The following is a 26,583-nucleotide window of genomic DNA, read 5'->3' as shown; positions in this document are numbered from 1 at the left end:
TTTCATCAAAAATAGGAGGAGTATCAGAAAAGAACCCTCGCTCATGCGGGTAATCTCCCTATTCAACATCGAATGTTGTCAACGGTACCATACCCGATATTAGGAGAAAGAGAAGAAGAAGACATACTTACAAACAAGAAGCTAAATGGAGAATAGCGAAGGATAAAGGAAGAATTGGTAGAAGTGAACAAAAGGATCAACTAACAACTCAAGAGCATAAAAGAGGAAGAAAGCAAAGAGGAGAAACTTAAAAATGATTTTGAAATGGTTCAACAACTTACTAAATGTCATTTCCCTCCATCGCGGACTTTAGTGCTTCGTCTTCCGAGCTCAAACGTCCAGATGCGACCACGTCGTTCCCTCTAAAACCAATTATAGTTCTTGACGCTTCTTCTTCCCAAACTAAAATCAACTTAGATACAACCACATTAGTAGCAATCAAACGAATTTTATCTCATAAGACCTTTCATAGGGTAACACAATCATCACAACGTCTAAAAAAAAACCCTTAGCAATGCTCCACAATTCCCAATAAACCTACCCAAGTCGGTAGGTAGGATGTACCAAAGTCTGCCCAAATCGGTAACACATTCCAAAGCTTGTCCATGGCAGCAGCACGCTCCAAAGCCTATCCAAGTTGGCAACATGATCTAAAGCTTATCCAAGATGACAATGCATTCCAAAGCCATCCCAAGTCGATACCACACTCCAAAGCCTATCCAAGATGGCAGCTCACTCTAAAGCCTGGCCAAGTTAGCAGTACACTCCAAAGCCTGCCGAAGTCGACACCACATTCCAAGGCCTGCCCAAGTCTATAACATGCACAGAAACCTACTCGAGTTAGTAGTATATGGCTCGCTTAGAGAAACAACATCAAAGTTTGTCCCAATCAGCAACTCGTAGCGGCCAAATCCACCTAAAAAATAAAAAATGACCTCTCACAACTCGACTTAATAATCAGCCCACTTGCCGATTTTAAAGTTAGCTACAACTCGACCAAAAGTCGCCTATGTACCTACTCGACCCAATAAACGTGTTCAATAACACAATCCAACAAGGCCCACTAAATCTCAATGGTTATAAAATATTTTGAGATACATGTCTTAGAATAAATATTCTCATATTAACAATAATAATGACAAATCTCGGTAGTTCGGTCACATCATAATATCACTTAATACCATATATCTACAAAATATTTGGTGTGAGGTAAAATGTCACATTATTATTATTATTATTATTATTATTATTATTATTATTATTATTATTATTATTTTTACTATTATAATTATAATTATAATTATTCTTCTTCTTATTATTATTATCACATATTCACGGTTAGTCGTTATTTTATTGATATTATTTGATATCACTATATTACTTGTTTTATCTCATGGACCTCATGCAAAACTCACTCTCATACTCATTCTCTCTTACTCTAAAATATCACATCTCTTTTACTGACTTAAGCATAAACCAGTCTTTTGTTATAGTTTGGTCTTTAAATTTTAAAAATAAATAGATATAATTTTTTTGATCTTAACATATAAAACTACGTATGAAGTTAATGTTTGAGTTGGTTATATTATTTGATATATTCTAACTTAAATTTCAACCTAAAATGTTGTTTAATACTTAAGAAATTAATGTTATTAAATTAAAAAGACTATATATAAATTATTTTTTAAAATTTATAACTATAATATATCACATATAATCCTTAAAACGAATAATGTTTATTTTATCCGCAATTCAGGGTCGGTTTAAGGGTAAAGTCAGTAAAGCATTCGGTTTAGGTCTCGAGCAAAAGAAGACCTAAATTTTTTTACTACTAATATTTCTCTATTAAATTAATTATAAAAGGATGTTTAAAAAAAGCCTAAAAAAACTTTATTACCAATATAGTTCTATTAAATTAATCATAAGTTTATATGTTTGAGAATAAAATGAATTAAATTATTACTAATGTATGTTAATTTTTAATGGTATTAAAAATGATGACTAATGAATTAAAACCTTTATTTAGTAAATTATAATTTTGTTCAAAAAAATGGAATGATTTTTGTTATTTTTATTTTCTTATGATCAATCTGGATTTTATTTTGTTTTTTTTAATGTTTTTATCTCTTTATGACTATTATTGCCTCTTAAATTATTCTCTGCTAAGAGTTCTTTTTTTTTCTATGGATTTTAACAAATTATATTTCTTGAATATCAGATTACCAATATGTACTAATTTTATTTTTCATCCTCATTTATGGTTAGTATGTTTTTTTTGTCATTTGTGTTGCTGCTTGTACATGATCAATACTATTTTAGTACGGAACCAGACGATCTCAAGAACCCTCTGTGTCAAACCTCCTCCTGTTCCCCTCCGACCTTTTCCTGGATCTTCTTGTCGTCTGAACTCCAAGGGTGGGGGTACCTGCAGACACCCCGATGCTCAAGTCAAATAATGATTTGATATGTGGTGTATGTAGTAAAGTGAGAAAAACATACCTTTACGTGTTCACTAGGCTTTAATTTATACTAATTTCTTAACGAACCTGTTATTATTATTTGTGGGCCATTTGTATTCGAGGATCAATTCTTTCCCTTTCCAACTAAGGTTGTACGTGTCGATTCTTTCCTTTTTGACTGAGATTGTGTGTCTGCATTTTGTTAGAGATAAACTCTTTCCTTCTGAACGAGATTGTTCGTTTGTGCCTTTCTTAAAGATCAACTCTTTCCATTCTAAGATTTGTTCGTCTGTACTTTTGTCAAAGATCAGCTCTTTCCATTTTGAGATTTGTTCGTCTGTACTTTTGTCAAAGATCAGCTCTTTCCATTATGAGATATTTTTGTTTGTACTTCACCAAACATCAACTCTTCCCTTATTTAATAAGACTACGCGTTGCTTCTCTGCAGCTCTACAAAGCAGTTCCATTTTCCATCCATAGCCTTATTGGGTCGGGATATACACGACCTAGTTGGCCAGGATGTTCCCGACCTTCTTGTCTTTCCAATGTCCCAATCGCGCTTTGTTTGACTGTTGTGCAAAAAGGTCATTCTTCAATAGCTACCAATTGGGCCGGGATGGTGTTGATCATTCGTACTTCTTGGTTGGGATAGGATGATACTAGCCAATCCCACCTCCTTGGGCCGGGATGGTATCGACCAACCCCTACGCCAACCCCCCAGTCTCGTAGTGAACGAAGTGAAACAAGAGGCTAAAATGTGTAAAATCGAGTATGAAGGAAAGAAAGAGTGTGGTTGGCCGAGATGTACCCGGCCATTCCTAGTCGGGATGTGGTTGTGACGTTACCAACATGTGTCTTGGTCGAGATGTACCAGCCATTCCTGGCCAGGATGTAGCTCTGACGCTGCCAACATGTGTCTTGGGCAAGATGTACTAGGCCAATCATGGTCGAGATGTGGCCAGCCTCTTGCCCTCCTGGGTTAGTATGTCGACCTTTGTGTGTTGTTGTGTGTCATCTTTGTCATATTTATTTTATCAATATGGGGGGATCATCTAGGGCGATGAATCTTCCTTTCCCATTGATACAGATATGAGGGGATCATCTAGGATGATGAAGCTTCCTTTCTCATTGATACAGATATGAGGGATCATCTGTTTGATGAAGCTTCCTTTCCCATAGACAAAATGTTAAAAAAGGATTTGATTGATGCACTTGATGTAAATGTGTGCGTGCTTTAGCGATTGAAAATGTAAGCATAGAGTAATATTGATGAAAAATTATGCGTTATTTATTGCTATAATGCCTCGTTAAAACCTTCTTGACCAAAACCCTCCTTAGGGAAAAAAGACCAAGGTAGGAAGGAGTACACCACTTATTATGCAATCAATCCATAAATCGTTCGTAAGAAGTCTCAAAATTAAAAATAAGCATTTATCAAACTAACTGTAATAGAACTTGAGATGTGAGGTGTAACATCCCTATTTTTAATAAACTGTATTATTTATTTTAAATAAAATACTTAGAAAATATTCTACTTTTACTAATGCTTTGTATTTTATTATGTTGTAGTTTAAACATTAAAAATATATTTTATCATGATGTACTTTTTACTTATTAAAAATAATTATAAGAAGAAAACAAAACTAATAAAATATGTATATATATATATATATATTAAAAAAATTAGGTAAAAATATATTAATTAAAATATTATTAAATAGGTGTGTATTAAAAAAAATCTTCTAAGGAGATAAAAAGATAAGGAGAGAAGATAGAAAAAAAAAAGGAAAAGAAAAAGAAAAACAAAGAAAAGAAAAGAAATAAAAGAAAAAAGAAAGAAGATAAGGGGATTTAAAGGAGTTTTATCTAAATGCATGGAAGATAAGAATAATTAGAAGTGATAACCTTACATTTAATGCATCAATTCATTACTTGGCAAGTTGGCACATGCATGGCTTGTAAATGGATGAAAGAAATGGATGATGAAAGAAAGATGACCTAAGATTACATCATCCACATGGATTACTTTGGAAAGTTTTGGCTTATCTTTCATTACTGAAAGGAATCTTATCCTAACCTATAAATACATGGAAGAAATGTAGAAAGAGTGAAGGTGAGTTAAGTAAGAAAGTGAGAAAGTGAGAAAGAAAGAAAGGAGAGAAATAAAATAGAGAAAGTTGGTCCTCTACACATATTATTAGTGTGCCTTCAATCAATAAGGTAAGCGGGAGTGAAGTTAAGCTCTTTTTATATTAATCTTCATAAACTCATGAGTTTTATATTAATCTTTTATTTATTTTGACTCATATATTACTCTATTTACTTTTATTTAACTTATTTTCATTTATTATCCTCTTATATTTATTTTATTTAATCTTCAATTATACACTGATCCTATTTATTTATTTTATTTAATTTATCTCTAGTTATGCACTGGTCTTGTTTATTTATTTTATTTAATTTATCTCCAGTTATGCACTGGTCTTGTTTATTTATTTTATTTAATATATCTGTAGTTATGCACTGGTCTTATTTATTTATTTTATTTTATTTATCTACAGTTACACACCGGTCCCGTTTAATTTATATTTTTGTTATTATATTTATTTATAACGTTCTAATCCTTATCTAATTATTTATATAAAGTTCTTGCTTTGATTCTTATTTTATCATTATTTTATAAAAAAAATAGATGTGAAGTGAAAGTAAATATTATTTTATTCAATGAGCTTGGATAGAAGAAAATTGCATGTACATTTTATCGTTGTTTTATATTCTTTGTGTATAGTTTATAGAATGACATGAATTGATAGTCATCACATTTTATGACCTTTGAAATATCCAAGAGTGTGTCAGTTAAGTAAGAGTTAAGTCTGGTTTCAATAAGTTGAGATTAAACTAGTGTTAAAGTGTTTGTATTTGGGAAGTCACAATTTGGTACACTACGGGATGAAAGGCATGGACCATGGTGGGGTCTAAGGAAGTTTTACCAAGTAGGTGAATATCTGGATAGTTTAGAATAACACATTGGACTAGGATATTCATAGGCCAAACTTAGGACTATCCGATACCTGCTCGACATCGCCAAGGTTAGGTAGTGAGTATATATCTCTTTTGTGAGCCGATGAATGGCTAATATTCTCGAGAAAGAAATAATTATGATTGTACCAATGTTTTATGAGAAATACTCAACTACCTAATCACTTCCCAAAGTAACTTTTGATGTTCAGATTGGATCATCAGAAGTGGAATATGGATCCATATGTCTAGTAAAACAAGATCAAGTTTTGTGGTTATAGGTCCAAATTTAGGTCCCCGGTGTTTGTATTCTTTGTTGATTTTATTAAGATTGATATTTAAGGCTTATAAAGACCTCACTCCTTTCATATTTTTCTTTCATATGTACATGTTGCATGAGCAGAAGAGGAATCTGCTCAGTGAGAGTTGTTCGGGATATTATTGGTGGATCTTCTGAAGATTGACTCATGGATAATTTATATTAATATCTTTAGGAGATATTAAAAATATTGATAAATCTTCTATTCTGATGTAGGACTCTTAATATTTTACAAATATATATTTTTATAATATTTCATGAACAATTACAGAGATGTAAACTATATATATGAATATGAAGTTATGTTATTATTAATGTTCTCTCAAGGAAAATTTTATGGTAAAAGAAAAATTAATTCCATATCTTTTTATCAAATAATAATTATTTAGTATAGTAGTCGGGGCGTCACATGAGGCATTCCAGGTTGCTGGAATAGGAACACCTGACAAGTGTTCCAATCTGTATACGCCCTTACCCACAACTTCCTTGACACAGAATGACCTTCTTCCTAGTTGGGTGAGAATTTCCCCTCGTTTTTTTGGGTAGCACTTGCCATTCGCCAAACTAGATTTCCCTGGTGAAAAGACATGGGTTTGATTTTGGTATTGTAGCGGCGGTGGGCTCTCAGCTTGGTGTACGAGTCTTTCTCTCAGGCTGTCTGCTTTGAATCTGCTCTCAGTTGGTTGGTCTACATGTACAATGATTTTGTCTCCCAAAGTTGATGGAAATTTCATAGCTAAGTGATATGTGGATACCACTGCACCAAGTATGTTCAACGAAGGTCTCCCTAGCAAAATATTATAAGAGGCATGAGCGTCAACAATAAGGTATTGAATTTTTACCATTCGTGTCATTCTCCTTGCTCCAAATTTGGTGAACAAATCAATGTAGCCCTTCGTATTCACTCGTTCCCTTGAGAAGCCTATGATCGGCTCTGAGTATTGCTAGATTTCTGCCTCCGAAATTCTTAATTTTTTGAAAGTGTCCCAGTACAAGATATCCACTAAACTACCCTGGTCCACCAAGGTTTTCCTTACTGCAAAGTTTTCAATCTTCACTGAGATCACCATTGGGTCATCATGTTGGGGGTCAATGGCTTGGAAATCCTCATTACGAAATGTGATGGGTGGCATGTGCCGCCGGGGACATGTAGATACGACATTGACACTTTGGATTGGTCAGACGTACTTTTTTATCGTGGACATTGTGGCTCCGCCTCCTACGAAGCCTCTTGATATATAGTTGATAACCCCTCTCAGTGGCTTCTCCTTCACATCCTGCTCCTTATCTTTCTAGGGCTCAACACTCCTTTTGGTGCCTTCTTCTCGCCTCTCCTGGTACCTTGACGTTCTTCGTGGTCGCTCCTCATATCTTCCTTCTCGCTCTTCTCTAGAAGAGAATCCCCCTTCCCCCCGTATGACAAATCTTCTCAGGTGTCTTGCTTTTATAAGCTCTTCGATTTTATCCTTCAGGGAAAAACAATCCTCCGTCGTGTGCCCATAATTTCGATGATACCTACAATGCTTAGTGGTGTCCGCATTTGGGGGAGTCGGGACCCTTTGAGGGATTGCTATTAGGTCGGCATTCAGGGCGTACTCCAAAATTCTCGCTCTATTAGACACGAGGGGTGTATACTTGTTGTACTTTGGTTGTCTAGAGTCCTTGAACCTATTGTCAAGTCATGGCACTAACACCCTTTCCTTGTCGATGTATTTCTTTTCCTGAGTGTCTGATCGGGTCGTACTGCAAAAATCCTTTAATTCTTCCATCTGCATGAATTTGGTTGCTCTAGTTCGAAGCTCGTCCATATTGTTCACGAGCTTCTTGCACAGACTGTCAACAAATGGGCTAGGCTTCAATGTTGTTATAAGGTGGTAAATGGCGACCTCAGGATTCAGATTAGAGATATTCAATGATATCTTCCCGAACCGCTCCATAAATTCTCACAGAGATTCACCCTTCTCTTGTCATATATTCACTAATGCCAGAGAGGTGAGATGACGTGGTTTATTGGTGGCGAACTGAATGCCAAAATGGGTGACCAATGTATTCGAAACAATCGATAGAGTTGGGTGGTAATCGTGTGAACCAATTGAGTGCAGGCCCCTTCAGGGATGTTGAGAATACACGACAGAGAATTGCGTCATCTAAAGTGTACAACCTGCTTGGGTGGTCAACACGTGCTCCTCTGGATCAGTAGTGCCATCGTACTAGTTGTAAGACCTAAACAAATTAGACTAAAGGGAAACATATGGATAAAACTAATGGCTTGATTAATATTGCTAATTTATTTAATTAGGTTATTAAATTATGAAATATGAAATAATTATTATCTGAGTAATTTAAGTTATTGTTGTATTTATAATAATTATTTAAGTGATGTAAGAAATTATGGTTTGTGAAGTATAAGTGTTTTTATACTTATAATGCATGATATGTCATGTGACGGCATGTAGCCTAGTGGTGAAAGTTGTGTGCAATGTGTGCAAGGACGCAGGTTTTAACCCGGTTGGTTGAGTTTCTTTGGTGGATGTGTAAAATCATATTTTTCTATTTTTCTCTCTCTTCTTTAATGGTGGGGCCCACAAAAATTGATTAGGTTTTCTCTCTCTCCTGTGTCATTAAATGCACATGCATGGCTATTAAAAGCCCTTTCATTCACGTTTTTAATATGTGCAGATGCATCCGTTTCTTTTTCCCTTCAAAAGCTTTGCTGCCATATATTAATAGAAAGGCCAAACGGCCAAATAATATACTTTTATTTTAAAAAAATATAAACAGAATAGGCTAGGAATAATAAGAGACAAAATGTAGTTTTAAATATTAGGATTTTGAGAGGGAGAGAACAAGAGCTGGAGAAACGGGAGAAACATGGAGAGTGAAAGAGGAGGCAGCGGGAGAAACGCGAAGAACCAAATCTAGGTAGGGGAAGCCAACCTTGCATTCTTCTCTTGTTTTCTTATTGTTTGCTTGATGGATGGAATGGGAAAAGCATGCATGTGTAGGGGAAGTTAACTTTCTTTTCTATTTGGGTTAAAACTTGACCTTGTTTTGTTTGCTTGATGAATGAAACTTGAAAGGCATGCATGTGTAGTGTAGAGGAAGCCAACCTTGTATTCTATTTTTTGTTAATCTTGCTTATTTTCTTCCCGTTCTTGTGGTATGATGATGGTGTGAATCTGTTTCTATTTCTATAATTTGATGTTGGAGTGCCATATGGATTCTTGCTCTACGTGTAGTGTTGGGGTTTTTTGTTGGTGTTGAGCTTCAGTGTTGGGAGACAAGGGTGTACATTATTTTTTTTTTTTTATTGATGGTACAACATGATAGTATGTGCAGTTGTGCATTTTTCAATATTAACCTTTTCGTTTGTTTTGGGGTCATGATTTTTCTTGTAATACATGGGTTAGGTTCTAGTTTTGTGAAGCTTTGATAGTTGGGGTGTGTGCATGATTCATGGGGTTGTTTACCATGGTGTGTATGAAGTATGAGGTTTGATTTGAGATATCCTTGAGAAGATTGCAACGCATGGTCGTGGGTATCTCTTCTTTTGTCAAGTCTAGGTTGCCTTTAACTCTTAGGGTTGGTGGTATAATTAAAGGGGTTGCATGTTATATTGCATGTTTTGACGTGTTGCAGCTTTAGGGTGTTACACTAGCTCATAGTCAATCCCTTTCAGCGTACGGGAAGTGGTGGTGTGTACCCTGGATTTGTCTCGCCCTATGCCGCCCTCTCCTTCTCCATTACTATGAGATTCTTCCCTTTGTGGGGAATTTTGCTCAATTTGCCTTCGCATCCGCTGGTTCTCCTTTCTCAAGGCATTTATCTCTTCCTCGTTCTTGCGTCTCAATTCCTCCAACTGACGGTTCATCTATCGTTGCATCTCTGCTACTACTGTATTTTGATCGACTATTGCTCTTGTCGACACCATCCTTCTTGAGAATAGCCTGGCCCCACGGTGGACGCCAATTGTACCTGATCGATACTATTTTAGTACGGAACCAGACGATCTCAAGAACCCTCTATGTCGAACGTCCTTATGTTCCCCTCCAACCTCTTCCTGGATCTTCTTGTCGTTTGAACTCCAAGGGTGGGGGTACCTGCAGGCACTCCGACGCTCAACTCAAATAATGATTTGATATGTGGTGTATCTAGTAAAGTGAGAAAAGCATACCTTTACGTGTTCACTAGGCCTTAATTTATACTAATTTCTTAACAAACCTGTTACTATTATTTGCGGGCCATTTGTATTCGAGGATCAATTCGTTCCCTTTCTGACTAAGGTTGTACGCGTCGGTTATTTCCTTATTGACTGAGATTGTGTGTCTGCATTTTGTCAGAGATCAACTATATACTTTTGAACGAGATTGTTCATCTATGCCTTTGTTAAAGATCAACTCTTTCCATTTTGAGATTTGTGTGTCAGTACTTTTGTAAAAGATCAACTCTTTCCATTCTGAGATTTGTTTGTCTGTACTTTTGTCAAAGATCAGCTCTTTCCATTATGAGATTTGTTTGTTTGTACTTTGCCAAACATCAACTCTTCCCTTATTTAATAAGACTACGCGTTGCTTCTCTGCACCTCTACAAAGCAATTCCATTTTCCATCCATAGCCTTATTGGGCTGGGATATACATGGCCAACTGGGTCGGGATGTTCCCGACCTTCTTGTCTTGCCAATGTCCCAATTGCGCTTTGTTGGGCTGCTATGCAAAGAGGTCATCCTTCAGCATCTACTAATTGGGCCGGGATGGTGTCGGTCGTTCGTACATCTTGGTTGGGCCGGGATGATACTGACCAACCCCACCTCCGTGGGCCGGGATGGTATCGGTCAACCCCTACACTGTTGTTTTTAGTCTATTTTGGATTTGTATTAGAATTAGAACTGTGTTTCTTTTTGTCCAGTTTTATTTTTCGGTACTTTCCAATTTATGAATTTTGAATTTTTTTTGCATATATCTTGAAGAGTTATTGTATTTTTTCTACAAAATTATTAATTAGATTAGGGTTTAGTCTTTTGATGGATAATAGATAAATTGGAGCATAATTCAAAGTTGAATTTTCTATAGAAAGATAATTCATGTTTAGGAAAAAAAAGACTTATTATCGAGTTGAGAAGAACAATAATTATTTTAATTAATGATTAATTTTAAATTAAACTCTGCAGGTTTATGAAAAAAGTTGAATCTTTGGAAGGAGAAAGAGACTTAAGACTTCAAGATAATACAAGTCTACTATCAGGTGTGATTTGTAACGTCCCATTTAATAAATAAACATACTTAAATGACACGTCACACAATATAATAATACGAGTAGAGGTACGGAGTAGGGACTCACTCTCTAAAGATATCCAAGAGTAAAAAGAATAATCCTGGGGCACACCACGATGCCAAACAAGACAAGGTACGAGGTTTAAAGTAACTAGAAACACAACACAAAACAAAATAATACATGGGCCATAGCCCTAGCAAAAAGACATAAGAAGAATAGCCCAAGTCCAGTCGACTACGCAGCGAAACCATTGCCTCCCTATTGGCCAGGGGTGTTCCTCGCATCTGCTCACATCAACAAGTTGATGATCATTGCAAAAGAGAGAACCACACAGCAGAACACATAACAAATAACAGAAGGGTAAGCTAGATCCAAAATAGTTTTATCGTGCAATCAGATATGCCTTCATAGTCAAATATACATACATCATCCAAGCATGTTATGAACTTTCAATCAATACACTAAGACTCGACTCGACTCATCTGGATACATATAATCTAGTCGAATTCAGCGGATGCTTGCACTTATGGTGGATACCTCTGCTCACCCACGAGTTGCTCACCCCCGAGCTATGTGTTACAAGTGTTACAATGAATCAATCCCCCACACACAAGGTTAGCCCTTAATGAGTTTTAGGCCTCCGGCTACTCTCACCACAAGAGTCAGTCTGCTCTAAGTGAGACTAACTGACTCCTTAGTGTGTCAGGATGCAATCCTTACCTTGAATCCTTACCAAATTATATAGATGGGGCACCACCATGGACACCTACTAACAAGGGCCATGGAATTATGTCCAGACCACTGAAGTGCGACCCTGAAACCCCACCTAGAGATTTCAAGGAATTACGCACTGACCATGGACCAATCATAAACAAAACAAGTAATATTTAACATGCATATGTATGTATATATATATATATATATATATATATATATATATATATATATATATATATATATATATATATATATATATATCGTGCCACCCTTACAATCCATCCTCATTTGTATTCCATGTTGAATCCATTCCATTCATATTTCCCAAACCACGAATGTAAAAGTGTATTTCATACCGACACCACGCCGTATTCATTAACCAACCTTCACTCATGTCTCATGTCAAACCCATACCAAACTCATCATTATAATTCCATGAATCATCTCATATAAACATCATGCTCACATCATGTTAAAACTCATGAATTACAATTTATACACCATCTCATTCATAAAAAGTCACTCAATTCATATCTTAAAAGTAATATCCATACAAGCATAGAGTCAACATTTGAGATCAAAGAAACATCAGAGCCAGCCACATTCTCGCCCAGCTTCTTGCTCAGGCAGAAAGGTCTCGCTCAGGCGAGAAGGACTCTCGCTCAGGCGAGAAGGACTCTCGCTCAGGCGAGAAGGACTCTCGCTCCGGCGAGCTCCTTTCGCCTAAGCGAGAGCTCGACTTCCAGTATAGTCGCCTTACACGCATTCTCGCTTAGGCGAGACTCTCCTCGCCTAAGTGAGACGTTCGCTCGCTCAAAAATAAAGTTGGTCGCCTGGGCAACTACTCGTGGAAAATAGCTTGGGCGAGCCTCTGTTAATCTCGCCTAGGCGAGACATGCTCGCTTGGGCGAGAAAACCAGTGCTTACCATTGTTCTCTCGTGCAACAGTCCCACAACAGGATCCAAGCAGTTCAAACATGTAATCCCAAAAACACATATTCACACACAATCCATTCAATCACGAAATAGACGTAAAACAGGTAGATTTCATGGAACATTCAGAAGGATAAAACTTCCCTTACTTGGGGTTCAGTTTTATCCTTTGGGCCAGCCCTAGGCCCATCTGTTTCGGAGTGACCCTTTTAAAATAAGACATAATATAAGTGGGCCTTACATGATTGTTTTAACTAGTTCATTTTATATACTTATTTTTAGTTGTGTTTTATATATATAATTTTTTATTTCATATAAAAGTAGTTCGATATGTCAACCAAAAAACTTGGATCAAGCTATTTAAAAATTCAAAAAAAAAAGAATAATTAAGACTTTAATTGCATCACAAAAACACAAAAAAAGTTATGAAACTAGATAAAAGAAATAAATTAAAAAATATAAATAGATCAACAATATTTTAAGAAAGATTAAATAAATTAACCTTATTTTTTATTAAAAAAATTAGATGAAATTAATTATGAAAAATTAATAAATAATTTTACATAAAAAAATTAAAAAAAATCAATAAAAAAACCTATTTCTATAAATTTATTTTAGACCTCCTAAACTCTTAAATTGCTTCCGTTACATTTATACTTAGTATGCGTGCGTGGTTCGCGTTTCGCGGGAAAGTGACGCAAAACAAGAAGCAGGCTTTGTGAAGAAGCATGAGTCGACAAGAAGCTCGGGGTGGATGGCATGCCAATCGTCATCATGTTGCTTTCCACTCTGTCACGCCTTTCATGTCTATCCACTAATTTCAACCACCTTCCATTCTCAACATATTAGACAAACTCTCTTTTTAAAAGCAAAACTACCTATAAAAGTAAACGGAATAACTCAAATTTAATTTACTTTTAAACTAAACTTAAATGCTTTATTTTTATTTTTTTCTTATGTCTCAAATATGTTGATAGAATTTTGTAAACGCACCAAGACAGATACTCTACAGGAGCCACCCCATTTTTATATACAAGAATGGATTCCTTCACTGTATCAGAAGAAATCTGCAATTTTTCTTTTTATTTTGTCGTGGGGAAATCTGATACCCGTGATATATATATATATATATATATATATATATATATATATATATAATAATGTATAAAACCAAAAATTTCACTGTTTTGAAAGGTAATAAATGAACATATCTTTTGAAAGGTAAAATTGTAAGATCCCTTTTTCTCCTATTTATGTTTAAGGGTCTGGTCTTAACTATTGGGCCTAAGAGCCATCCCGTAGGGGTACCCCAAGATCCCTTACAGCCACTTGTGCCTTTCATTCTGTTCACTTTGCAAAAACAACTCTTTTCTTACTCTCATTTCTCCTCCAACAGAGCTCTGCTAGGGTTTGACCCCGTTCTTTGTCAAGTTAGCTAAACTCTATTTCTATTCCACGTAAGTTGGTCCTCGGCTCATACTTTCTATTAGATAGCTTGTTTTTTGTGGTTCCAACAAGGGTTCTCTTAGTAGCCTCGTTTTTGGTTCTGGTGTTAGTATTTCCAGTTCACAAATCTGTTCCTAGAGCTATTGTACTCATTTGTTTCGTGCATGTATCTTCCGCTAGCATTTGTCTAGGTAAGGGAAGCTAGGGTTTTCGTATTTTTACAATATGTTGCTTGTTTGGCTTCTATTTCATGATTAAAATGCTTGGTATGCTTGCATGAGATTGAACTAGATGTGGCCTTGTAGTATTTTCTTGGTTTGCCTGCGCAAACAGTGGAGAAAACTGTTATTCTTGCACAAGCGAGCAGGTCTCACTTAAGCGAGAGTATCAGAAACCCTCCTAGGCTTTCGCTCGAGTTTTCACTCAAGCGACGAGCTCCAATTTTGTACTAGAAGTCATCTCGCTCAAGCGAGGAGATCTTGCCTAAGCAAGAAAACGTGAAAACCCCACTATTCCACTGCGCGAGCTCTCGCCTAGGCGAAAATGGCTCGCTTGAGCGAGAGAACCTCTCTCGCTTGAGCGAGTGCTTCCATCTTAAGCAAGATCTGTGCAGGGACGTGCTCTAGTGTTGTTTTCTTCTATGTTTTTGGTTGTTGGTCACATGATTGATTGGATTACCCTATTTAAAGCATGAAGTGTGTGAATATACATGTATTATATGATTTATGGACTGGAATTGGTGAGCTTGGTATGAATGAGTGCATGAATCATGGTTTCTCGATTGGTTGGATATTGGCATGAGACTATTATGTTTGATAAATCTATGGTTGGTTGGTGAGACATGGCTATGGTATGAGTTCGACATAATTCCATGAACCTCTTAGTGAGATCTCATGGTGGTGCCTTATGTGATGGACGTAATTCCATGAACCTCTTAGTAAGGTTTCATGGTGGTGTCGTAGTGTATATGATTAGGTAAGGATTCAAGTAAGGATTGCATCCTGAAACTCTAAAAGAGTCAGTTAGTCTCACGTAGAGCGGAGAGACTTAAGTGGTGAGAGTAGTATGAGGCCTTAGTCTTTGGTAGGATAATGGCCTTAGATGTTTGAAGGCTAACCTTGTGTGTTTGATGAAGGATTATCTTGTTTCCTTTTAGAGTTATGAATATAGTGAAGTTGTTTAAGAAAGCTTTTTGAAAATTCCCACTGCACATTAAGATAGCATGTTATCTAGATGTGAAAGTTCATTTCTCAAGCTCATGAAAGGAAGAAAAGAGTTGGATTCAAGCTTAAACACACACAGCAATAACAACACTTAAAGAGCAAAATGAAAGAAGAAACAATAAAAATGGAAAGCATAGAAGATGAAGAATGGAAGAAGCACGCCACTCATATGAGGGGATCTAAGCCAACCAAACCTTAGAGATGAGTGATGGTGCCACCACTTGCAAGCAAGATAAGGCAAAGGTGAGTTCACTTCTTAGAAGGAGAGCTCACGAAAATTGGTGGTTGAATGCACAAAGTTTATAACAAAATGATCAACCCCTTTTACAAGACAAGGAGCACCCTTTAAATAGGAGTTCATAGGGGTCCTTTAGCAAATACAAAAACATGAAAAAGGATTAACTAGCAAACCCTAAACCTAATGTGAGAGTGAGTCTTGGCCAAGTGAAGGGAGAAGATTGGTGGAGGCATTCCCATGAGGATTCTAGGCCAAAAGAGGAAGGAGACCAAGTGACCTTCTAAGGCATAAACCACAAAGGCAAAAGGAGACAAGGTACATGTCTACTTTTGCTTTTGCTTTATGTTTTTTGCTTTCCTCTCTCTTCCACTTCATCCAAGTGCTCCAATCACCAAGTGCCACCTAGCCATGCTCTACTTTCTCTTAATTACCTACAAAACAAGACAAACAAGGATTAGCATATTGGTTTAAGTTAATCTAATCTTGGTCAAAGGTCAACTTTGGATCAAAGTCAACAAGTCAACCAAAATAAGTCAACTAGAAACCAACTTAGGGAATTCAAACTAAAGTAATGCAAAACAAAGATAAAGGTGATGGAATAGAAGACTCCCCTCTAGACATGCTTGTAATGATCCTTCTTGAGGGAGCTTCTAAGGAGGTGGTCATGCCTTCACAGCGTGGTAGGGTGAAACCCATTGGCAATGGCTCTATAGAGCAGTAGAGGCCACCACAAGTGCAAGCACCCAGTGAATCCGACCAATTATATGTATCCGGATAAATTGAGTCTTAGAGTCTTGTTGTTTGCTATCACATGTTTGGTTGATTTATGTGTTTTTGACTTTAAATTGCATGTTTGATTGTATGATAAAAACCTTTTTACTCTAGCTTACCCTTTCTGCTTGTGTCTGTCTTCTTGTGTGGTTTTTTCTTTTTGCAATGATCATCAATTCTTTAGTGTGAACATATATGGGAACCCCTGGTGATCGAAGTGATGATGTAAATGTTGCAGCGTAGTGGTCATGCATTGATGCTGAGCTCACTATTGAGCTCATATTTGGAGGACCTTACTAAGGATGCAAAATATGACTATGTCAATCTCGAAAAAAACTTAAAACAACAAAACAGAAATAGAACACTAAGAAAGTAGAAACGAATCCACATTCTAATCTAAAATAGTAAATGAAATCATATCTACTTAATCTCTACGAATTTAAAACAATGACATATGAGTAAAATTAAAAATTAGCTAACTTCCATCTAACTAAAACAGTAAATGAAATCATATCTACTTAATCAAGCAAGTAAGCTAACTTCCATCTAACTAAAACATAACTAAAAATGAAATTTGTTGTCAAAATGAAATCTACCTAACCAATACAATAATGCAGACTTGAAACACCAAGTAAAGGTTTAAATGAGACCAAAATTACAATGAAAGCTAAAATTGAACCACCATATAGCTTTAAGGAGATGGTCTTCAAAAATTTGATTGCATCGTTGTTAGTCACACTAACCAACCTGTAGTAGCTGCAAAATCCAAGTTAAAATCAAAAAAGGAAAGTGAATTGTTAGACTAGTTAGAAAATTGCAAAAAGTCAGTAAAAATTTATAAAAAAAGAAAATTGTTTGTGATATGGAGAAGATAATTACCTCTACAACTTTGTGGATCGTTGGTTCTTGCAACCACATCCAAAGACATAAACATTAAAGAAACTAACAAGCTACTAACTATTAACCATAACTTTAGTATATTTGATTTAGTTCAATGTTTTCTTTCCATTTCCATCATTTAATTTTACTGTTTTATGCTTAACATCTTTGTTGTTACTGATGCATTTCTTCCACCATGTTTCTCCACTATTTTAGTTCAATTTCATCTTAAATTCGAATTTGGATCCAGATTTCTTCCATATTTTCTAGGTTTTTGGTTATGAATTTATTCCAATAACCTAGTGTGTCCAAAAGACCAAAAAAATACCAAGGTTTCTACGTTAAACCTGGTAATTTGAAGTAAATTGGTGATAAACTCAAGTTTAACTATTTTTGAACATGTTTTTCTATAATTCTCAATTCTATGCATGAATTATGTGTTTTCCCAATTGTCAATGCTTTGTTTCAGTTAGTTTGAGTGGTATGAACAAGTTGAATCATAATATTTGGTCTAAAAATCAGAAAATCAAAACAGGCGCGAGTGGCAATTAAAACTGTTATTGTTGTGTTCTTTTGTAGAAATTAGGCTTTAAATTTTGGTATCGTTGTTTCCATTGCATGGTTTCACTTTTGATTTTGGCATTTTTACAAGTAATGCAATTTTCACAAAATTTTACACAACATGTTTCATGTGGGTGATGATTCATTATTTTTCCATATTCTATTGCCTTTTTGTGCTCATCTTTATGGATGTTTAGTGCTAAATTTTCTATCTTTAGTACATTTTCATCAATTTTCATCAATTGAGGTTCATTGGGCCATTATTCTGAATTTTGATCAATTTGGCATTAATTAGTCTAATTTTTATTTCTAATTATTTTTAGGTATTTTGTGAAGCACATTTAGAGCTTGGATGCTAATCATAAGGTGAAAAGAGGGTTGCCACATCATTCTCACATCATTGTCACGTTTGCGCCATGCCAATTAGCCTGTCCACGTCATTGGGCTATCATTTTTGGGTCCAAAGTGGCATTTTTGTAATTTTGAAGCCTTTAATGACATTTTTTTAAATATGAGTGGCAGATTTAGGAGGACCACGTTTTCTTAGGGTTTAAAGAGGGTTTTAAACTATCTTCTTCCCCATTCTAATTTCACGTTTTGAGGAGAGCACTCACATAGGGTTTTTTTTTTGCTTTTGTGATTTTGAGACCATTAAAGCACCACCCAACTTAGGGTTTTCGTCCCATTCAATCTGAATCGTGTTTGTTCCCTTTTTCCTTACTTTTATAATGCAATTTCATTTCTGCTTGAGTTCTATTTCGAATTTCATGTCTAGCTAAGCTTTTTGTGTAATTTTGGGTTTCATGAGAGAAAATTGGTTAGAATAATTAATTGTGTAATCTATGATTGCTAGAATTTCATTTGAATCAAGGAATCAATATTGTTTTCATTACTGTTTTATTAATCTGCATTATGATTTGAATTTTTGTTGTTAATCTGCCAAACCCCTCCCCCTTTTGTGTTGAATTGTATCTGGAAAGCTTTGGTCGAAAGCAATGGTCACTAGGACACGACCTTGGATTAACTCCTAAGTACTAAATTTATCTGTTTAATTTGGTTGGGTACGACCACGATCATGGGCCAGTAAAAATGTCCATGTAAAGTGTTTAAAGTCTTTTGAACCCCAAAGTGTCCCATTAGCCCTCTCTTGTGTGCTTCTATTACTAAAAGATCCCTAATGGAACACTTAGCCACACACAATCTTTTTTCTTTAAACAAATATCCATTGGTGCTAAATTTGTGCAAATAACAAAAGTTTCAACAAATATAGAATCATGTGGATACATTTCTTTCCAAAATTCAAGACCAAATAACTTTGTTTCAAAAGTAGAAAGCAACAAATGTCTTCTAGACAAAGTATCAACCACAAAATTTCCTTTTCCATTTTTATGCTTTATGACATGTGTAATTTGTTCTAAAAATTTAACCCATTTTGCATGTCTTTTGTTTAATTTTCCTTAGCCTTTTAAGTACTTTAACTACTCATGATCACTATGAATCACAAATTCTTTAGGTTAAAGATAGTGTTGCCAAGTTTATAATGCTCTCATTAACTCATACAATTATTTATCATAAGTGGGATAATTTAGGGTTCTCTCATTTAATTTCTTACTAAAATAAGCAATTGGATGACATTCTTGCATAAAAATAGCCCATATACCTACATTAGATGCATCACATCCTATTTCAAAAGATTTGGCAAAGTTTGGTAATTCAAGAGTGGGGGCATTAGTCAACTTATGATTAAGGACAACAAAGGATTTTCTTATTTTTCTTCCCATTTAAACCTAATAATCTTTTTAACAATCTCATTTAGGAGGGTTGCAAAAGTGCTAAAATTCTTTACAAATCTCTTGTAGAAACTACCTAGGCCATGAAAGCTCCTAACCTCACCCAAATGTTTAGGGGTAGGCTAATCTGTTTAGTGCAAAATGTGCATTTTTCAAGATTAGCATACAACTTGTCCTTTCTAAGCACAGTCAAAATATCACACAAATGTACCACGTACAATTTTAGACTAGTGATATAGATCAAGATGTCATCAAAATACACCACAACAAATTTGCTTAAAAATTCTCTCAGAACATGGTTCATTATTCTCATAAAAGTTCTTGGGGTATTAGTTAGCCCAAAGGGCATTACAATCCACTCATACAACCCATATTTGTTTTAAAGGCAATTTTCCATTCATCTACTTCCCTAATCGTAATTTGATGGTACCCACTTCTTAAGTGAATTTTGAGAATATACAAGCACTATATAATTCATCCAATGAATCATCCAAGGATGAGATATTTATACATGACGGTGATGTTAATATATGCTCTACAATGTATGCACATACCCCAATAACTATTCTTTCTAGGCACTACAATCACTAGAACAGTTCATGGGCTTATGTTGTCTTGTACTCATCCTTTGCTCATCAATTCTTCAACCTGAGTTTGAATTTCTTTCCTCTCTTGAGGGTTGCTTTTGTAAGCTGGCTTATTTGACAAAGATGCTCTAGGAAGGAGGTCAATGTGTGTTCAATTCCCCTCAGAGGTGGTAGCTCTCTAGGTATTTCATCTAGAAACACATCGTTGAAATCCTACAAAGGAGACTCAACACTAGAAGGAAGATTAATTTTATTAAAGTGGTCGAAAATTAAAATGTTGTTTTTGCCATAAAGTACATAAAAAGGTTTTGGTAGAAAGTATAAGCTTCTTCACCTCACTCACTTTCACAAATCCACTCGTTTTTCTCTCATGTGTTTCGCTCTTTTTTTATGTTTCACTGTTACTCTATTTATGTGTTTCATTCATCTCTCTTCTCTTGCACTTTCTTTTCTCTCCATTTCATTTGATCCTCACACATGTCTAGGAGATAAGGATTTGAGAATGATCTTCTTATTGTTGTGCATGAAAGACATTTTGTTGATGAAACCATCATGGATGACTTTTGTGTCAAACTGCCACGACCTCCCTAAAAGAATGTGAGTTGCTTCAATTGGAACCACATCACATGAGACCTTGTCATTATATTGTCCTATGGATAGGCTTACTTCCACTTTCTTGCTATTGTCATCTCTCCATCTTCACTAAGCCATTGAAGTTTGTATCGCCTTAGGTGGGGTTTTGTCTCCAAATTCACTTTGCTAACTAATCTTGAGCTAGCTACATTGGTGCAACTTCCTCCATCAACTATGAGTGAACGTATTTTCCCTTGAATGAAACATCTAGTATGGAAAATATTTTCTCTTTGGGTTTTGACAAAAAGCTTGTATCTTGCTTCCCACAAACCTCATATATAATCATCAAGAAATCACCTTCCAATACATCCACCTTCACATCTGCCTCTTCCTTCTCTTCTTCACGTGAGGGTTCATTGTCTATTTCTCCATTTATTAACATGATCCTATTCTTTTTTATTGGACATTCTAAAGCATAATTTCATGTTCCCAAACATTTAAAACTTTTTACCTTACCAATCTTCCTTTTAGGTGGTAAATTATTATACCTCTAAGGTGACTTTCCATGTTAAGATGTGGTTGAACTTGAGCTTGCTCCTTTTTCCTTCACAACCTTATCCCCCAACTAGGACTAATATTATTGTTAAAGCTCCTCCTCATGGTTCCTTCCTCTTAAGTTGTTGTTCTACTTAAATAGACTTGTGTAATAAATCCTCCATTTCAACATACTTTTATAGCTCCACAACATTCCTAATATCATGGTGCAATCCATTAAAAAAACTAACCATGGTTACTTCATTTTCTTCACTCATTCCAACTTTAATCATGATCACCTCCATCTCTTTAAAGTACTCGTCAACACTTCTATGTTCTTGAGTCATTCCCTGAAGTTTAAGTTGCAAATCCCTGTTATAGCTTGTTGGAATATATGTTTTTCCCTTAATTCATTTCATTTCAGCCCAAGAGGCCACCATGGGTTCTTCATTTCTAATCCTCTCCCTATGTTACTTATTCTACCAAGTTAAGGCATAATATGAAATTCAGTTGTTGCCAACTTCATTTTTTTCTTCTCATTAAACTCATTGAAAGAAAAAACATGTTCTACATTAAGTTTCCACTCTAAGTAGGCTTCAAGATCACTCATCCTTTGAATGTGGGAATATTTAACTTGATCCCATCCAATCTTAGTTGTCTTTGTGCAACATGATTATCTTACTGCTCAAACCTTTGCTCTGAATACCAAATGATATGATTCTAACTAGAATAGATGCATATATTTAGGGATTGACATTAATTAAGAATAGAAAATTAGGAATTAAAAGTAAAATAGAGGAAACTTGGATAAAGGCAAAGCGCCACAAACCAAGGTTTGATAAGCCTAAGGATGATTGGCACAACAATTGGAAAATTACTGATAAGATCACAAGATATAGGGAAAACCCTAGCAGAGATATGGATAATTTGATAAGCGATCATTATTGTGGATATTCGTTGGATATATCTTCAACAATATCTTCAATTATCCTTTGTCTCCATATTTTGTCTTCAATCAAAATATCTTCAAATATGTTGATACTTGTTCAATTCTCTTAATCATCTTGATCATCAACTTCAACAATAATATTTTTTTGATATATTTACAATTAGGTTGCCTAATGGAAGTACTTGTCTAATAGGGATTTCAATTTTATGCTTCATGAGTTGACTTTGATTCATCTAATAGATACTTGTCTGACATGGATACTCATCTAATGCCTTTGTGTGCAAGTGTTAGCTTGTCTAACATCTCATGTTGACTCGTCTGATAGATACTTTTCTAGTATCTTTTATGTTCCCTTTGTATTAACTTGTCTAATACGTCACATTGACTTGTTTGAGTGCTTTTGACTCGTCCAGTGCTTCTTTGAATCATCTACACCTTTGTACAAGTTCAGTGCTTTGCTACTTTAGGTTAACTTGTTTGGTCAATATAGTTGTCTGTTACTACTTTTTGCTCTTTGCATTATGTGAATCGTTTGATCCTTATATTTTGACTTTTTGTCTTAAGTCTTCTAACGTGTTCAATTCACTTAAGTCGTCTGACACTTGTGTAGAGCGTGAGTCATCTGATGGCTTGGTTGTCTGATTTAGCCTTTAACTCATCTAACTTTTTTTTTGATGTGTTGTGTTGTGATTGTTCTTTTCACATATAAGCATTCACATTCACAAGCGGATAATGGACACATTTTTGGGTCATCTAATGGTTATGTTCATATGTCTAATGAAGTTTAATGCTTGTTAGACCTCGTTCTATGTCCAAAGCTTTCTCTGAGTTATTGTTCTAATCATTCTAAGCTTATTTTGAACAAGTAATTTTACACATCTCTCAATATTTCATTATACGTTTTGTTATCATTAAAACCTATTCAATCTCAAACTCGTCTAATGGGGTTTCCAACATATAATCCTAACACTTTGAAACCATTTAAAAGAATATGCATTGTTTCAAACATATCATTTACAGTTTCACCATTTTTTCATGGTGAAAGATTCAAATTGCCTTGAAAGGGTGACAACATTGTGCAGTTAGATGTCTTCATTCACCTCATAGTTTAGGACAAAGACATACCAGATCTCCTTGGTTGTGATTTTAGTTTGCACGCCTTTTGATGAGTCCATCTTCAAGAGTAATGGAGCCAAGGAGAAGCCATGCGGAATTGATAAAGCTTCCATGGAGAAGGATGAAGGTGCGGAAGTTAAAAGATGAGAGGAGAAGTGGTGCGACAATGGTGTTTGGAGAAGCTCTCAAGTGAGGTTGGGCCAACACTCAAGGAAGAGGGCTAGGGGAAACCAAGAAGGAGAACTCTAGCCTAAGTTGATTCACAAAAAGAGAGGAGTCTGGAGTCATCTCAACAGAATTTCTCTACTATATTCATGAATGAAAATACAAGGGTCCTAAGCTCTCTATTTATAGGCTAAAATGAGACCAAGGAGTCTCCAAAAAGTGGAGGGAAAAAAGAGTCTAGAAAGTTGAATTTTGGAGCCAAAAAGGAGCATGTGGGAGGTGTGACTTGCCACCTAAGCAAGTCACACTTGTCTTGCCATGGGAAGCTAACTCTCATCCTTGGAGAGCAAGTTTGACAAGATTCTAGGCTTTTCTAGAGTAGACACACTACTCTTGGCCCATTTGACCCAATTCCCCTTTTTGGTCCAAAATTACTTCTAAAGCCCAATTTCCTCTAAGGCCCAATACATGGCTCAAAGAAAACCCTATTCTACTGGGCCCAAAATACAAAGCCCAAAATAAAATCCTAATCTAGTATTTACAAGCAAAGTGTCCTAGGCTAGGTCTTCACATCTTCCTTGGCCCATGTGAAGTTCATCTTGGGCCTTGCACGCGCATTTAAGGCCCATTCCTCTTGTATTCTCCTAGCCATGGCTCTTGTTGTTGGTCCCTTGGCTAAAAGCATCTCATCATCCCCTCCCTCTTGAGAAGGATTTGTCCTCAAATATGAAATTTTTTCCTCATCATCTGTACCACTTGCAAAAGGTATTAAGTCAGCAACATTAAAGGTGGCATGTACATCATATTTCTCAGGCAACTCTAGCTTATATGCATTATCATTGACTCTTTTTAGCACTTTAAAGGGACCATCACCTCGAGGGCTAAGTTTAGACTTCCTTTTCTTAGGAAATCTATCTTTATTTAGCTTTTGGACTTTTTGAGGACTTTTTTTTTTGTCGTCATCTTTCTCTTTTTCTCTTTTGTTCTTCATTTGAAGTTGATCCTCAGCCACTTGTGATGGAAAAAGAGGATGAAGAACAAACTTTTTAGCCTTGTAAGTAAAGGTAATCTCGTTGGTGAGACCATTGTGCATGGTTTTGTTATCAAATTGCCAAGGTCTCCCCAATAAGATATGACAAGCTTCCATAGGTACTACATCACATAGCACACTATCTTCATATTTCCCTATGAAAAACTTGACCTTTACTTGATGATTGACTGCCAAATCCCCATCTTCATTAAGCCAATGAAGTTTATAAGGTTTTGGATGAGGTAAGACAGTCAAAGACAACTTGTCAACCAATCTAGTACTGCAGCAGTTACAACACGAGCCACTATCCACAATTAGAGAACAAGTGTTTTCCAAAATTTTACACCTTGTGTGAAATATGTTCTCTCTTTGTGTTAGTGCTTATGGACTAGGTTGATTGTTGAGGATCCTTCTAATCATTAAAAGGTCCCCATCACAAGGGTGAGCATCTTCTATATTAGACTCGTTGGATTCCTCACTTCCACTATCACTTTCATTTTCATCCTGGCTGCTATATCTATCAACACCCCTAAGAATCATGGTCTTTTTGGTGGGGCATTGAGATGCTATGTGACCTCTACCAAGACATTTGAAACATTTGATTTCACTTGTGCGAGTGTGTGATGATGTACTCCCCTCTTTACCTTTTCCTAGATTCCTAGGTGGCTCCTCCTTTTTCTCTTCTTTCTTAAAGTCTTTCTTAACATAAGAGTTAGTTTGAGCTTGATTTGTTTTTGAAAAAGATTTTCTCAAATTTTGTTGTTCTACCTTAATGCATATTTGCACCAAATCATTCAAATCTTGGTAAGGTAAAAGCTCAACTCTATCTCTTATATCAAGGTTTAAGCCACTTAAGAATCTAGAAATGGTAATGGACTCTTCCTCAATTATTCCCGCCCTCATCATAAGTAACTCCATTTTCTGTCTATATTCTTCCACAGACATATTTCTTTGTTGGAGTCTTTGGAGCTTGTTCATGAGCTCTGTATTGTAGTAGGAGGGAATGTGTCTCCTCCTAAGGGCTGACTTAAGATCATTCCAATATTCAATTGAACATCCATTACTTCTTAGCCTCTCTTGGACTATAGAAGTCCACCAATACATAGCATACCCTTGAAAGCTTAGGGTAGCAAGAGGCACTTTCCTTTCTTCACTAACTTGATGACAAGCAAAGAGTTGCTCGACCTTCATCTCCCAATCCAAATAAGCTTCAACATCATCCTTGCCTTGAAAGTGAGGCAAGTCTACTTTAACTTCTCTAGGAGTAGGGTCTTTTCTTTGTCTCCTAATGTGGGAAGGTTGTTGATAATATTCTCCTAATCTTAATCCTTCCTCTTTCCCATATATTAAAGCTCCACTTCTAGACCCTTTGCTAGAATTACTCCTACTTTTTAGCTTATTTTGGATTTTCTCATCTCTTTTCTTTAAAGCTTTGATTTGTTCCTCCAAGAGAGCAATTTGGCCATCTCTTTCCAATTGATCTTTCACCTTGTAAATTGCCTCTTGTTGTCTCCATAGTTCAAGTGATTTGAGTTGTTGAGAAACATGTTTTAAACTATAAATTGAATCCTCATAATCACTTGCACTATGTAGGGAGGGTTGACTAGCCATGATTACTAAAAGCTAACTAAAAGAAATTCTAAAGAAGAAGTAAATAGCAAGCTTCTTGAATTATCTTCTAGGAAAGAAAGGTGAATCACTTGGATTGCTTACTTACCAAGTCTTTCCTTGCCAAAGTAATTCAAAGAATATTGCACAAAATTTCTAAAATAGAATTAGACACACACTAACAATTAAGCAACAAAAACAAAAAGATTTGGAGTCTAACTATGCGGCCTACTTTGGTGAGGCTTGATGTTGCAAGACACACTCACCGTCTACAAGCGTTTTTACTATTTAAGAAGGTTCTAATTAAGAGATGAGAGAACACCTAAGGCTCCCCCAAGACACTTAATTAGTCCAAAGAGATACAAGAAAGAAAACTTGAACAAATACAACTCAACT

General features: G+C 35.7%; 1 pseudogene; it reads right to left on the bottom strand.

Moving 5' to 3' along the window:
- Positions 1 to 2,278: 2,278 nt before the first annotated feature.
- LOC146886862 (uncharacterized) lies at positions 2,279 to 26,190 on the bottom strand (annotated as a pseudogene).
- Positions 26,191 to 26,583: the final 393 nt, after the last annotated feature.

The sequence above is a fragment of the Vigna unguiculata genome, chromosome 4 (assembly GCF_037176805.1).
Source record: "Vigna unguiculata cultivar grain cowpea cultivar isolate G323 ecotype 2 chromosome 4, ASM3717680v1, whole genome shotgun sequence".
Lineage (NCBI taxonomy): Eukaryota > Viridiplantae > Streptophyta > Magnoliopsida > Fabales > Fabaceae > Vigna > Vigna unguiculata.
Note: the sequence above shows the minus strand (reverse complement) of the source record. Positions and strands in the feature narration are given on the sequence as shown.